Source organism: Diceros bicornis, unplaced genomic scaffold, assembly GCF_020826845.1.
Source record: "Diceros bicornis minor isolate mBicDic1 unplaced genomic scaffold, mDicBic1.mat.cur scaffold_96_ctg1, whole genome shotgun sequence".
NCBI lineage: Eukaryota > Metazoa > Chordata > Mammalia > Perissodactyla > Rhinocerotidae > Diceros > Diceros bicornis.
This window is the reverse complement of record NW_026691855.1, coordinates 717,355-733,993: the sequence shown is the minus strand read 5'-3', so window position 1 is coordinate 733,993 and position 16,639 is coordinate 717,355. Positions and strand designations below refer to the sequence as shown.

General features: G+C 44.1%; 1 long non-coding RNA gene across 1 annotated transcript; it reads left to right on the top strand.

Moving 5' to 3' along the window:
• The first annotated feature begins 7,375 nt into the window (after positions 1–7,375).
• LOC131403935 (uncharacterized) lies at positions 7,376–11,713 on the top strand. Its single transcript, XR_009219652.1, has 4 exons — positions 7,376–7,413; positions 9,906–9,941; positions 11,457–11,578; positions 11,653–11,713. It is a non-coding gene; the product is annotated as an uncharacterized LOC131403935 (long non-coding RNA).
• Positions 11,714–16,639: the final 4,926 nt, after the last annotated feature.

Below are 16,639 nucleotides of genomic sequence, written 5' to 3'. Positions count from 1 at the left end.
GAAGATTCTTTAGGGAAGACTCTGGCTTGCACAGCTCCTTGTTGCTCTGTTGTCATAACAGTGGTCCCTGGGGTCTTTGTGAAGCACTGAAACACTCCTGTAAGCAAGAATTGGACTCTCAGCTACATCCTACTCTTCTCCCTCACCCTCTGCTTCCTCTGCTCCTTACTCTTCATCGGCTGACCCAACACAGCCACCTACATTATTCAACAAATCACATTTAGAGTTGTTTTTACTGTGGCTGTTTCCACTGTCTTGGTCAAAACTATTACTGTGGTTGTGGCCTTCAAGGTCACTGCACCAGGGAGAAGGATGTGGCAGTGGTTGGTGTCAGGGGCAACTAACTTCATCATTCACATCTGCTCCTTTATCCAGCTGAGTCTCTGTGGCATCTGGCTGGAACCTCTCCTCCCTTCATTTACACAGATGCAAACTCTGAACACCGCCACATCATCATCATGTGCAACACGGGGTCAGTCACTACCTTCTACTGTGTCCTGGGATACCTGGGCTCCTTGGCCCTGGGCAGCTTCACTGTGGCTTTCCTGGCCCGGAACCTGCTTGACACCTTTAATGAAGCCAAGTTCCTTACGCTCAGCATGCTGGTGTTCTGCAGTGTCTGGGTCACCTTCCTGCCCATCTAACACAGCACCAAGGGCAAGGTCATTGTGGCCGTGGAGGTCTTCTCCATCTTGGCCTCCAGTGTGTGGCTATTAGGCTGCATCTTTGCTCCCAAGTGCTAAGTTAGTTTCCTAGGGCCGGGGAGAAACACATCAAAAGTGTTAAGGAATAAAACACACTCAGGGAGAAAATAATCGAAATGTAAGTTATTTTCATAGGTCACAAGAACTTGCATAAACTTGAAAAATAAACTACTATATTTTTCCAGACCCAATTTCAGTACCAACTAAACTTACCTTACATCTCTACTTGATTTTTTGCTTTATGTTTCTTTTGACTTTGTACAATTTTCCTTGGACATTCAAATGAACAAATACACAAACGTTCATATTAATTTTCCTCTAAAATTATGTGTGAGAGATTGTAAAAATGGCCACACATCAGTCCTTTCTCTCTGTCTGTTTGGTCATAGCATCCCACGTTGACTCTGGGTAGACTTGGCATTGTAACTTGCTTTGGCCAATGGGATATTACCAAATGACATGAGCAAAGGCTTGAAAAACACTTGTTCATTGTTGTTACTTGTCCTTCTCTGGCTGCCCTTGGGAAGCCTGAGGCCATCAATATGTGAATGAGTCTAGACAGACTCCACATCTCCATCACCCTAGTAGCTTCAAGTCAACAATCAGATGTGTAAGTAAAACTGTCCTAGACCATCCAATCCCAGCTGAGCCACCAATAGGTCAAGATCAAAATAACTTCCCAGTTAACCCACAGAATCTTGAGAAAAAATAAACTATTCTTATCTGAAGTCACCAAATTTTAGGGTGATTTGTTACACAGCAGAAGCTAACTGATATATTATGCTACGATTTAAATATGTCCTCTCATTATTTGTATAATTATCACAGATTTCTATTTCTTTATCCAATATCATAGACTAGAATATTCTTCTTTAGATTAAGTCTCTGAAAGAAAATCAGACACCATATCACGTTCCATTTTACTTTTCCTCCTTCCTCTTTTCAACCAGACATCTTTAAGCATATATATTAAGAATATCTTCACTAATTTTAAGATTATGGATATTCTTCTATATTCTCATCCACCACTGTTATACGTGGGGATTTTACTTTTAATTTTAGCTCTATCATCCATTTGGAATGATTTACTTGTGAATAATGTTAGTTTATGGTCCAGTGTTTTATTTTACAAATGGATATCTTTTAGTCTATAAAACAAACACTGCATCATTTTAAAGGTTGATTTGAAGTATATGGAATCTGAATAATGTTTGGAAAACTATCTTTGAAACACTGTTTTCAGTCACAAGTATAGTATATCTCTCCATTTAATCTGAGCTTTTACATGCTTTGTATCTCTTTATAATCTTCCTCATATAACTAATATGTAGTTCCAATTATTTTAACTACTCATCTTAAATAATTCATTGCTCTTAGGAATGGAATAATTACTTACATGTTTAAACTAATTCTTACTCATATAACAGTATTTTTGATGTTTCATATAGGAATCTAGCTTCCTTTCACATTACTGCACTTATTTACCAGTTCTAAACTTTATAAGTTATGTCCCACTAAAATAATAGATTTTCTCTTCTTCTCTAATATTATTTACCTCTTATTCTGTTGATTCTCGTTTTTTCATGACTCGGTTCTCCAATATCACACTGAATCTCAATAGTGTTTGCCAGGAGCATTGTCCTCCTCTTAAGTGTAGCGTAAACATCAGATAAATTCCTTGTCAGGGCAGAGCAGGCATCTAAGAGAGAGAAAGTAAAAACGTGAAGGGGAAACATTTCAAGCTGGAAATCAACATACTTGCTTCTCTTGGCTGTTTGGAGCTAGAGATGTTATGCAATGTGGCCAGCTGAGAATCAGAGGATCTCTCTCTAGTCCCAGGAATTAGTCTTGGTCAAATCTCTCAACCTCTTTAGACCTCATTTTCTTCACCTGTAACATGAAGAGTTGGATGAGTCTTTTTAAGTTCTAAAATCCAGTGACTCCAAGATACCCTTCACCCAGATGCACTTGACAAAGACCAGAGAGAATTTTCACTTGTCTTCTTCTGCAGCAACATTATTATTCATATCACCCCTTAAAGACATATCAAATGTATACTTTCGCATGACACTGATAAAACAGGTTCCATACCAAATCACTGTTCATTGGGATAACAAATCTATAGTTAATTGTTTAGAGGTAAGTATAGAGATGGGCCCTGCTAGAAACAGCAATCAATGGGCCAAAAAGTCTTGCTTTATGTTACAGCAAGGCTGTGGAAACACTCCCTAATACACCAGAATGCTTAAGTACTTAGAAAGTATGAAATAAATTGGAGCCTTGTATCCATGGTTACGAGCTAATAAGGATATGATTTTTAAAATTTTGTTAATGATGCCATTTGCCTGCTATGGGGCTGTTCTCTGGTGAGTAAAGAGCAGATGTATTCAAGGCCACTTTCATGTCTTTAATAAATATTTACTCAGCGCCTGCCACTTGCTGCAAGATAGCAGTGATCTACCCTAAGAGCATTTATATTCTAGTAGGGTGTCACAGACCATAAACAAAAAGAGAATTTTGAGGTGATCAATAAAGTTACATATACGTCAGACTTTTTTCATTCTGGACTATTCCCCTTTTTTTACTGTTTCCCAGAACTCTAAGCATGGACTTGAACACCCAGAAATCATGGGTCTCAAGTTTCTTCTCACAACACCCCTGTTTCAAAGACATAGTGTTGATCATCTGAGAGTATGTCTCCTTAAGACTAAGTTCCTAGGAATCAGCATTATTTCATTACTTTCTTGAGAGGACGGATGATATTATGAAGGGAAAACAAAATATCATATGGTATTTATACACGAAATGATGTTTCCACTCTAATTGTTTTATATAATGTGGTGTGGTTTGGGGCAAGTCAGTTACTCCTTCCGAGACAGTGGTAATAATACCCAGAAAAGCATTCTATAGAGATTAAATGAAACAAAGTATGAGAAACTGCTTTGTAAATTGCAAAGCAATCTATTTCATCTTATTTATTGCAATAACATTTTCATTTATCCAATCCTTTTTGACTCTACACAGCCTGCCTAGACTGAGTTTTATCATTTATTCAACAATAATAATGGATCAAATTGGTTGAGTATTAGAAATTTCATATGGTTCAACTTAATTAATAGGCCATCAAAATATTTAATTTAGTTATAATTACAGTTAAATTTTTCATGTTGCCTTACAATGTGCCAGGCACATTCTAGGCATCTGACATGTATTCACTCATTTAATGCTCACAACAATGCCATCGAGACAATACTATTAACCCCTATGGTATGGATGAGGAATATTAGAGGTTATATAATTGTCCAAGTTCACACAGCTGGTACCCAGGCAGTCTACCTCCAAAATCTCTTTTAGGGTTTCCACTAGCGGTCGTGGAGCTTACATTGTAAAAGGATCACCCTGGGTCCTGGTTGGCGAATGGACCAGAGGGGACTAAGCAAGAAAGCACATGGCTACTGAAATGATCCAGGCAAGCAATTCTGAATACAGGATTTCCTTCCTTTTTAAGGCTGAATAATATTCCATTGTATAGATGCCTCAGATTTTTTTCATCTTTTCACCCACAGATGCACAATTAGGTAGTTTCCATCTCTTGGCTATTGTGAATAATGTTGCAGTGCATTTTGTCAAACGATTTTCTGGCACTTAGTGAGTTTGAAAAAATTTTTCTTATACACATTAGTTACTGTAATGAACTACCTTTCTAAATGTCTAAAGTTTAAATATTTGTCATTCTACAGAAATGCCTTGCCTAATCATGATTTGTGTTGTTATCAGTTCATGAATGATCTAAGATTTTTGTACAAAAATTTGTTATAATGGCTTTTTTTTCATGTATTCAAGAACCTGGCATAATATGCGTATTCCCTGATTCTTGATTTTTAGTTGAGTTTTCTAGTAAGCCTTTAAGATAGGAAGTATCTTCCTAGATGTGAGGCAGAGAGCAGAAAAATAATAAAGTGATTGTTATATTTAATTATATCAAAAGGATATAAAACTGTCTCTTTGCTAAATTGTTTTTACACACCCTTTGCTTATTTGTAAGAATGGCACATATCGTTTTATTAATGAAAAGAGAATTCAATAAACAATTTTAACATAAAACCATATCTATTGAGAACTTATATGAAAATTTTAGCAATATGCTGTCACCAATTTCCTCATTTGCAAATGGAGATAGATAATACCATCTTCCTTATGGGTTGCTGTGAAAATACTCAAGAGTAATGTACGTAAAATACTTATCAACACGTCGGTGGGAAAGCGATGCCCCATTCATTTTTCCACCGGGATGATGACAGCTTTTTTTACGCTTGAAGTCTGTAGTTTTCAAAATATGTTCTACTGTTGTAAAGTGAATCCTTTTTACAAACTCTTTGTAGAGTTAGATGATCCCTTTGTAATACAAATTCAGGCTCCCGTGTGTGTGTGTATGTGTGTCTATATGCACATCTCTCAAATAATACTTCAAGCCTTATAATGAAAAGCTACCTTCCCCACTCTTGACTCTGGTTCCAAAAACAACTTCTTTAACTTTCTGGTTGAAAATCTATATTTCTAAATTAGCTACTCATACAGCATTTTCATTTTTCAGCTTTAGACTATTTATACTTTCTTTCTTCTCTGAAACAATCAGCATGAAGAGTTCTTTCATATGTGAAAAACATAACTCCCCTTGCTCAATATAACTATTTAATGAATTAGGATAAATCACAATTCAATGTCTACTGTTTCATGACATAAATGTTTACCATTTTATAGCATATGAATCTTATCCAGAGATGTGCTACGTCAGATATTATGAATACATTTTCTGTCTCACTTTTCCTTTGACCTTTTATATGGGAAAATTCTCTTGTTTCTTTGTTGTCTTCCTCTGGATTCATCAGCGGTTCATCTCCTTCCACCGAAAATTTAAATCTCTTTCCAGTAACTTCTGACGCATGAGACAATTCATGGGCTTCAGGTTTTGCTTGGGGACATCCCTCTTGGGCTTGAACATATACACAGGCTCACATATGCACAGTATGTCTGGAACGATAGAGGAGAAAAGGATGTTTATCTCTGTGCAAAAGGACTGAGAGACAGTGGTAGAGTGAGAATATTTTACTGACTTTGCACCACTCTTTGAAGTTTTCCTATATGTGTATCTAGGACGTAGTGGCCTCTCTGCCCCCCGTTTTTAAAATTAAAATAGTGTTATATCCTGATCTCCTGGCTTGGTACAGCAAGGTGTAGAGAAATGTGAATATATGATCCAATATTTTAAAGAAATTAAGTAAAGCAAACTGGCACAAAAAATTTATAATTTTAAATATGGGCACATCATTCTATGAGTCTGTGTAAAAGTGGGGAAAGGAATGAAGAAAAGCTGTTCAACATCCAGCTACCTGTACAGTCTAGGGGTCCAAGGAAAGCCCCGCCTCCAGCCCTGCCCCTGGAGCTCATTTCCTCCCCCTTTGACGTCCACCTGACTTATTCCAGACCCACCCCCGCCTCTTCCCGCCCCTGGAACTGGTCTCCGCCCACAACCTTCGGGCCTGGCTCTGCCCACAGCCCTGTCCCCGCCCACACCCTTGTCCCCATCCACAGCCCCGCCCCTAGACCTGGTCCTGTCCCTGTTGCTGACCCAACCCGCTGCCCGCCCTAGCACTCACTCTAGAAACTAGACACCTCCCTTAAGGTTGGGGTGCGCGGCCCCGCCCCGCCCCGCACGCCGCCTCGACCCGGAGCCCCCAAACGTCCGTCCTCCCCGAACGCCCGCCCGAGACCGGAAGCGGAAGCGCGGGCGGAGCCGTGGATGGAGCCTGGGGCTTCGCGGTGTGTTCCGTCTTCTAGGCGCGGATGGGATTCTCGTGGACGTTTGCCCTCAGGGGCGGGCCCCGGTGAGCGCTGGGCGGTCCCGGCTCGGGTAGGGGTCCAGGGAGGCGCCTGGGGCGCGGGCAGCCCCGTCAGGGCCCAGCGTCTCTCTGTCTCCCCGCAGGTCAGTTTCCCCTGGGCTGTTCGCTCAGGGCCCCCGAGGCTGCTGTTCCTCCTGGCTTCGGGCGCCAACGTACCCTCCTCAGAGTCCCCATCACCGTTCTCCATGTGATTTTGTCCCCAGGGGGCTTATCCGCGTCTGCAGGCTGTGTTTGGGTTGTTACAAATGGGGGCGCTCCTGGCATCTAGAGGGGGAGGCAGGAATGCTGCTCAGCGTCCTCCAGGGCCCAGGACAGCCCGACACAGAATTGCCAGGCCCCAGATGTCAGTGGTGCAGAAGTTGGGGAACCTGCTTCAGGGCCTGAAAATCTCCCGAGCCCTGAATGAAGGGTGGAAATTGCTGACAATTCAGCGAGTCACTTACAAGGTCCCTAAATGACAAGCTTGTTTAAAGGGTCCAGAGTCACCAAAATGTCTCTGTCCAGCCGAGTTGAGTGACTCAAGTGCACGCAGTACGAAGCTGCTTTCTCCCATCTCGGGGAGCAGGTGGCTGGATAGGAATCGGGAAAATCCAGTCACAGCCAACAGTTACAGTGAAATCAGTAAATACAAAAAAAGAAGAGTGAATGGGGTGGCCTTTCCATCCAACACCCTATAAAATGCCTCAAAAGATTGTTTGCGCATTTTTCCCCCCTCAGACATGAAAAGCATCTGTGGAGCTCAAGTTTGAGGTGAAACCAGGCTCAGGGGCCACCTGTTCTCGCTGATCCATGGATTTCTGTGTGACCAGGTGAGTACCCTGTGGACCTGGTACCAAGATGTTCCGGCAGCCTCCGCTGTGCAGAAGACCTGCCAGTGGGGTATCCTGGTCTCAGGTTGTCACCACATGGACTCACTGAGAGTGAGGGTATCTTGAGAAAAATTATTGATGTTTTATGGATTATATTCAAGTGAAGGATGGTAAACTGTGCGTGGTTCTGTGTGGTAAATATTTCAGTAAGTACAGTTATATGCAAATAAGAACATATGAAACAAACGTAAATAACTGCAAATGTGGATTATAGTAGAAAATATAGATTTACTTGCATTGCATAATACTCAAAAGTCAGGATTTATACATATTATAAATACAAAAATGTTTTGCGTGTGTATGTAGTATTAGAAGACACCCCATGAAATACTAGCAGGGATACTCAGCAACATTCCTTAGAACCATTCAATTTGACTTCTAAAATCCTGTAAATCCTCCACAAAAATTTGAAATAGAGGAGCATTCAGGGAAAAAGATGATTTGAACTTCTTTGTATTAATAAAATATTTAAAATTTAATTTGCCAGTAGCCAGATTCATTTTGAGCATTTTTTTTTCTTTATGACATTTCAAATCATTTGGAGGAATACTAAGCAACACTGTAGATTGAAGGGAAGGGCACTAGTCTCCAAAAAGACTGTCCTCACCACCTTGCCTTCTAAAGGGAATTAACTTTGATTCTTGAAACTTTTCTAAAATAATGGTCTGGTGATTCACGTTGCAGAGAATCTTGTTAAGTAATTTTGTATTTAGTTGTTGGCTTCTACTAATTTTCTGTGTGTGTGCCTTTTTCATTCTAGCTTTCTTGTGACGTTCTTGAGGGGAATTTGTGCTTGTCATGCAATAGATAGTCTCTGAGTGTATAATTTATGGTGACCAACCATCCTCGTTTATTCAGGACAGAGGGGTTTTCCAGGACACAGGATGTTTAGTGTTCAAACCAGGGCAGTCCTAGACAAACCGGGATGGTTCCTCATCTCATGAGCCAGGCACTGGGCCACATGCATGGGGACCTGGTGAACCAGAGAGACCTTGTACCACCTTCATGGAATTTATATTGTATTTGGGAATTTGGATTTTGAAATGTTAATGATGAGAGTGATGTGGGAGTTTGGCACAAGGGGACTCAACCTGAGGGGGCAGGGAAGCCCTCTTGAGAAGGACTGATATTTAGCTTGAGAGCTAGAGTTGGGACTGGATTTAGCTAGTTGGAGGGTTAGACTGGAGTGAGGGTGTGGGAGTGTGTTCAAGAAAGTGTTTCAGGCAGAGGGACCCGCATGAGGACACCCCTGAACCAGAGAGCCTGGTGTGTCCATGAACTGAGAAGAGGGATGGCTGAGCCAAGTCAACACAGGGGGAGAGGTGTGAGCCAGACCAGCGAGGGGGACAGGCTGGACAAGGTCAGGAGTGACTTGGGGCTCTGTTCTAAGACCAGTGGGCAGACTCTGGAGAGATGTGAGTAGAAGGATTATGTAATTAGTGTTTGGTCTAAACACGGGGGTTAAAATGGACTTCATGGTTAAGAATGAAGACTTAATAGGCAAGATGGGAGGTGCTGGGAATAAGATTAGGAATAAGATGATTGTTCCCTACGCCTCGCTGATGGCTCTGGAGCAAGAAATAAGTAGAAAGAAAAGACCTTGGAGTGTAGAACCGAGAGAACGTAACGGTACTTTCTTGCCTGCATGTATCAGATGGCACAGGGCACTGACTGTGCTCCTCGCTGCTGTCCGTGCAGACCTGCAGGTTACCCCTCGCACAGGTCTGTGTGTTCACCCCTCTTTGCCACTCACATGCCCCCCCCACATCGTAAATGAAGTCAGGCCTTACTTGTGAGGGGATTGTCTCACACGAGAGACACCTAGGAGAGCCCCTGCAAGCATCAGAGCAGCCCCTTTAGCATCTCCTTCAGCCTCCTCCCTTGCCCTCTCTCGCCTTCCACACCCAGAAGGACCCCTGCTCAATAGTCCACATCCCCATCTTCTTATTCCCCCAGGCTTGAGAAGGGTGGGGCAGCCACTGGGGTGGACATCATTTGCACCTTCCACTCTGACCCGCGCAGGTCCAGGGCTGGACAGAGAGTGACTCTACTGGGAGTTGAGCCATGAGACCCAGGGCGTCTCCCACCTAGGCTCCTTCACCCTGGATGGGGACAGCCTCTATGTCAGTGGTGAGGGGCTGTACTACAGCCATGCTGTCTCTCCCAGTCGGAGTTCTGTGTTACCTCCTTTGCTCTAAAGTGAGCTATGATCCATCTCTCTATCCACCTGGTGTGGGTTCAGACTTCTCATCACTGTGTGATCACTGGGTCCAGCCACCTTCCATCTCGTTGCCGCCCCCCTGAACAACTCACCCCTCTTCCCCTCTGTTTTCCCCTCTGCTTTTCCCACAAAGGTCCCTACATCCTCCTTCTCCTTAATCCTTTATGTTCACCCCAACTCTTGCTCAGCTCGTCTTGCCTTCTCTCCACAGGTTTCACCTATGGAGCCGTGGCCCCGACAACCAACAGTGAGTATTCCTGGCCCTGATCTCCTGGGTCCCGTCCGCCTTTGTGGATGGGGAGCACATGTTCTCCTACACCTGCTGTCCTTGGTGAGGGAAGGACCTGGAAGGGCCCTAATTCATCCCTTCTCTCCCTCCCGGGTTCTGGTGGAGAGTCCCAGCCCAGGGTGAGAAAGCCTTATACAGAGACATGTTCTCCACACATTCTGACCCACGTGGTTTACACTTTAATTCTGCTAAAGTGCCGCCCTTGGTCCTCCTTTTCCAGGTATCCCATCCGTCTGTCCAGTTTTCTGCCTGTCCATCTGTCTCTCCTCCGAGTTCAGTCTCTCTTGTTCACCTATCTCTCTCTCTTGGGCCCCTCTCATCCACAGGCTTGCTCATCCCTCTACTCACACAGTCACCCGTCCCCTCACTCTCATTTATGCTTCATCTGTGAATGGTGGTAATGGGACAGCCACTGCTGGAGCCCGGGTTAACTTGGGGGCTCCTCCCACTCTACCCCTCCCTGAAGAGAGCCCTGGCCACAGCTCCTGAGCCAGCCACCACGTCCCTCCATACTTGATCATCACCTGTGCTACCAGAAGCCACCACAGGTATCGGGGGCCCCTTTTGCTTCCCAAGAGAAGTTCTCCGGCCCCAATCCCCCACCAGCCAGTTGTGATCCAGGAGCTGGGAAGCCAGGGTGTGAAATTCTGGTTTTAGGGCAATCATGCTGATCACAAAGATTCTACCAACGATTCAGTCTAAGGCTAGCCCTCAGAGAGCCCCTAGTCTTATGAAATTAACACACCATTATAATACAATGTGGGATGCTTCGGGGAGAGACACCTGGCATAATTTGGAGGGGAAGAGCTTGCCAGAGAAAGTTTCACCAGAATGAAGTCTTTAAGAATGAATGGGAGGGACCATGGCAAATAAAGGATGAAAGGTTTTCCTGGCACAGTGGATTCCATGAGCAAAGGCTCCGGCCAGAAACAACATGCTGTAAGGGGAGAATTGAAACGAATTTGGTTTGCGTGAAGCATGAAGTTTAAACCGCAGTAGATGGATAAAATGATACTGAACGGTCAGCAGGAGCCAGATTGAGTAGAGCCTTGAGTGCCAGGTCAAGAAGGTTGAACTAAACACTGAAGGCCATAGGGAGCCATGGGTGGTACTAGAGCAGTGGTGGCCCTAGTGAGGTATTCATTTCAGAAAGATTCTTCTAGTAGTCCATGTAGAACATCCTTTAGACAGAGCATCCAGTGAGCCTGCTGGGGTGTTGGTCTGGGTGAAAGAAGTCAAGACCTGAGCTGAGACAGGGATGGAGTATATGTGACGACCAGTGTGCAAGGTGAATGGGTATTACTGGGAGGAAAGAGGAGCTGAGCAGATATGCTGGTTCTGACTTGCGTGACGACATGGGTGGATGGTGGTGTCACTATGAGAGAAGACGACAGATTATAATGAGTGCAGGACTCTGGTCTGGTCTCAGGCCAGCTCTCAGAGATGGCCATTGCTCTCCCTCTTGTCTTGCAGCTTTGGGGCACAACCTGAAGACCCTCACAGTCACCTTCCCCATCTCCACACTCTGGTATTCATCAGACAGGAGCAATGGCTCAGCCATGTTCAACTCCATTGAGAGGGTCCTGCAGAGCCTGGTGGATTAAATCCCACCGAGCCCCTCCTCTAACTCCTGTCCCTCCTGCTCATCCTCCTCCTCCTTCCTCCCCAGCTGGATCATTGTTCAAGAGGAGCAGCCTGGGTCCCTTCTACTCGAGTTGCAGACTGGTCTCCTTCAGGTGAGACCCTCCCCTGAGCATTTGCCCCTAATGACCACTTTTGTGACTACCCCTCTTTGTCTCCCCACTGTCCTCCCATTTCCTCCTTCCAGTTCTGGCCCCCACTCCCAGAGGTTTCAGGACCTCTCTCCAGAGTCCCCACATCCCTCTCTCCCCAGGCCTGAGAAGGATGGGGCAGCCACCAGTGTGACGCCATCTGCACCCACCACCCTGATCCCGTGGGCCACCATCCCTCTGTGCTGGGAGCGGAGAGTCTCCACATTTCAGCTCTTCCTCTCCGTGGCTCCTGGCTCTGCAGCTCAGAGTTTATCCATCCAGAGAGAGCACCAGCTACATTTCCGCATCATCGTCGGGAACCTCAGCAACCTGGAGCCCACATGCTCAGAGTACACCGCCCTGCCGAGAGACACCCAGGACCAGGTGGGGTCTCTCTCTCCCTTCTCCCCTTGCCCTGAGGGCAGCGTCATTCCTCTGCCTGACTTACATCTGTTACGTGATTGTTTCACCCCTTCACTTTCCCTGCATGTGTGGCTTCTCTCAGTGTCCAGAGGTGATGTCCTAGCTGCCTTGCCCATTTCTCACATGGGTAAACTGAAGCTCAGAAAGGGGAGTATTGTGCCTAGCGTCACACAGTGAGTTAGGGGCAGAGCCAGGATTTGAAGACAGGTCTCCCTTGCCCCAAGGTCTGTGATATTTCACTGGCTCCAGTGGCACCCTGCATCGCCAGGAGACCTCCATCTCACCCACTCTCCCTCGTGTTTGTTCTAGGTCACCGAGCTCTACAAGGGCAGCCAGATGTGAGACATATTCCACTCATGCCTGATCACCGACTTGATGTAGGTTGAGGAGATTGGAAACATTGGCTGAGCTGGTGGCTGATGACTCTGAGCTCAAGTGACATATCCTTGATCTTGATGTCACTGACATGGTGCCCATTCTGCCCCACATCCCTGTCAGCTAATCCTACCATCTCCTTCCATAAGTTTTTGGGGAATGAGAAAAGCATTATCATTTGGGGCCACCAACCTCCAGCATCCTCCTCCTCCTCCTCTTCTGGAGACTTTCAACAAATATCAGCAGTCTAACTGTGTTCTCCAGTAGTAGAGCCACTAAGCACATGGGGCAATTTAAATTTTTTATACACCTATTGAGATACGGTTCACATATTGTGTGTGGGGAGGAGTGTATTTTTTAGGTTTTTCTATATAAAATATCTTCTCCTCTGCAAAACATATAGTTTGACCTCTTCCCTTCCAATCTGGGTTTCTTTTATTCCTTTTTCTTGCCTAATTGCCCTCTTTATAACCTCTAGTACCTGTGATTAACATATGAGATAAGGGAAGACATCATTTTCTTGTCCCTGGTCTTAGGGGGAAATTTTCAGTCTTTCACCATTGAATATGGTGTTAGCCGTGGGTTTTTCATCGATGCTGTTTATAGGTTGAGAAAGTTTTCTTCTATTCCTAATTTGTTGAGTGTTTACTTTTTTTGACATGAAGGGTGTTGTATTTTGTCAAATTATTTTCTGTATATGTGGTTGAGATTGCGTGTTATTGGCCCTTATTCTATTAATATAGTGTATTACATAATCAAGTTTTCAGATATTAAGCCAACCCTTCAACTAGAGGTGAGAGATTAAGATGTTCTCAAGTCTTTCCCGGGCATGCCACAGCCCTGAGCCCATGTGGCCTTCTAGATGCCGGCAAATACACTGCAGCTTTTCAAAGGCCCCTGTGGACATCTCATTCTCCCAATTTTTCTTCTAAGATTTGGCTGACATCTTGCCTGCCTCAGCTGATATCACTCCCTCAGGCAACTACAATAGAAAACAATTAGCCTTGATTGTTTTTAGGAAGTGCCCTGGGGACGGACTTTCCTCCCTGGGCAAGCTCTGAGTCAAGTAACTACAAGCCCTGAACATGGGGCTTTTTCAGGGAGCTTCCAGGCAGGTCAGCTAGTGAGAGTTCAGCGGGCATGGGTCTTTTGAGAGCTCCAAACCCATTATGGCTGCTGGGCTGCTGGATGTCTCAGCCACTATAGTTCTGAGAATGACGGTTTTCAAAGTTTTGGAGGATATTGTGAGAGCAGGATGGGATAGTGCAAGTTATAGTGCCACAAAGCTGGCTCCCTTTATCAAGATTCCACCATGTTTCTTCACTAAACCCTCCTCAGATATTTACAGGCCGTTGATTAATTTCTAGACTTCTGAAAAGTTGATTTTGACAATTTTTACAGTGTTTTCATTGTTTTTATGCATTTGCAGAAGTCCTTACTCCAAAGTTTCAAAAATGTTCTCCCTGTGGTTATTTATTTATAAATTAATTACTTAAAATGAAATTATGTGAGAAATTCAGTTCCTCACTCACACACACTAGCCACATTTTAAGTGCTTGATAACAACATGGTGCTAATAATGAGTGTATATGGTAGTGCAGACAAAGGTTTACATTATTGCAGAAAGTTCTCTTGGACAGGACCCTGAAGCAGGGAATCTAGAATCAGGGTAGAATTCCAGACACCATTGTTCATCCCTTGTGCCCTTCCATGTCTGTCCCCCACAGTAACCACACTGGAGCAGACTCCCTGTGTACCTTGCCACCTTGGCACAGAGACTGGACAGAGTTGCCAACTATGAGGAATTCCTGTGGCTGACCCATAATGGACCCAGCTGCAGAACTTGACAGTGGACAGGAAGAGTGTTCTTGGGGATGATACGGCTCCCTGGTCATTGGGAAAGAAAGTGAGGCCTTTCCGGGGACTCTGGATGTCTGGGGCTTAGAGAGCATTGAACTTTCTCAGGTTGGCAGGAGGTGGCGTAGCCCCCCAGTCTTTACTCACCATTGAGAGAGACAAAAGGAAACCAGTGTAATATAGGAGGCCCTCACCTTCTCCTAGACAGCTCTGTGACCTAAAGTTAGTCACCTCCCCTCTCTGGACTTTTGTTTCCTTATCTCTGCACTGACGCAACTGGACCAGATGGTCACTGAGGGCCTCCAGCCATGTGTGAAGCAGACTCACAGGTTTGGGGGTGGATGGATTTTCTGATCCACAGGCTATAGTTTGCCAAGTCCCGCTCTAGATGATCACCAATGCGTTAGAACTTTCTGCAGTGGTGGAATGTTCTATATCTGTGCTCTCCAGTGCATAGACACATGTGGCTGTTGAGTACTCGAAGGATTGTATTGTGACTGGTCTTTATTTTTACTGATTTTTAATGTTACTGAGGTACTAGAATTTCTATTTTATTTACCTAAAATTAATTTTAATTCAAAAGATACTTCTAGCTGCTCCATATCAGACAGCACACCTCTAAGAGGTTGTCTGGGTAGAGGTACAAGTAGAGGGACCTGCACCCCTGTCCCCATGCCCACTGGGTGCTGTGTGTCCTCCCCTCCTGGAGTTTATCTTGTAGCTGGGAATAACAAGAATAGAGAATTGAAACTTATCAATTATTTGATGTGAACAAACTCATACTTGCAGGCGGAAATCAGGGAAGACTTCCTGCAGGAAATTACATTGTAGGTTAATTCTAGAAAATGAATATTAAGCAAATAGATAAAGGAGAAGGGGATGATGTGTTTCTAGGCACGGAAGAACACTTTTGAGTTGGATTTTACAAATTTAGAGAGATCCCATAGGCTTGCCAACTGTGATGACCCATTCTGCCCCCGGCTGTAATAAGAAAGTCCAGCCCAAATTCAGTTCTCTGTGCCCAGAAGTACGAATTTGGTTTAATTTATTACACTTTTGTTCTGTGATAATGGTCTTGTATTTTGTAGCAAAGTATGCTCACATTTTAGAGATGGAAACTAAAATGGTGTGAAACATGATGATGTCTACTTGACTTTAATATTTCATTGAAAACATGTGATGAATCAAGGGTGGCAAGTGTTAATAATTTATACATTGATGCAACATTGTTTTAATTAATTGGAATATACATTGTTAAATCTAGATGATGGATGTTTATGAGGCTGTTCCCTTTATTTTTCTGTGTCTAAAAAGTTTTATTAAAAAGAGTGAAACACACCCACATGCATTCTCTATTTCATTCACTTCCAGAGTATTCTCCCAACAGAGATGATGCCTTGACTCAGAAGCCTGGTAAACCTGTAGGAAGCCCCAGCCCATGGTAGGGGGCGAGTATCTTGATGCTGTGCCTCATCGAAGAGAACCATGCACACAGGGTCTTGGATGATGAGAAAAGTTGGCCAACCCTTGTCAAGGACGGTTGAGGCACAGTGGGGTCACCAGGAGCCCTGGGGCAATGACAGGATGTGGCTCACCCCACCACATGTCTCCCCAGATCTCCCCTTCTGGGCCCTCATCCTCATCTGCTTGGCGGGACTCCTGGTGCTCATCACAGGCCTGATCTGCTGTGTCTTGGTAAGACATGACGTGTTCCTTGTCTTCTTACTATTGGGTTGTAAGAGCTCTTTATATATTATAAATACATGTCCTTTTCTAGGGATATGTTTTGCAGATGTTTTCTCCCAGTCTGTGCGTGGCTTGACTTCTCCTCCTCCACATGAGTCATTGGGGAAATGTAAGTGACAGTCATCATGAGATTCCACCACACTTAAGAGTGGCTAAAATTAAAATGACTGACTATAGCAAGTGTTGTTGAAGATGTCAAGTCACTGAAACTCTCATTGAGTGCTGGTGAAAAATAGCTTGGATGCGTCTTTAATATTTACATACGTCTACCCAGCCATTCCTCTCCTAGGAATCCATCTAAGGGAAATAAACACATATGTCTATACACAGACTTGTACACACATGTTGATAACAACCTATTTATAGTAGATAAAAATGGAAAACAACCCAAATGTCCATCTACTGGTGAATGGATACACAAAGTGTGATATATCCCCACAGTGGGATAATATTCACCCATAAAGAGGAATGAATTATTTTTTT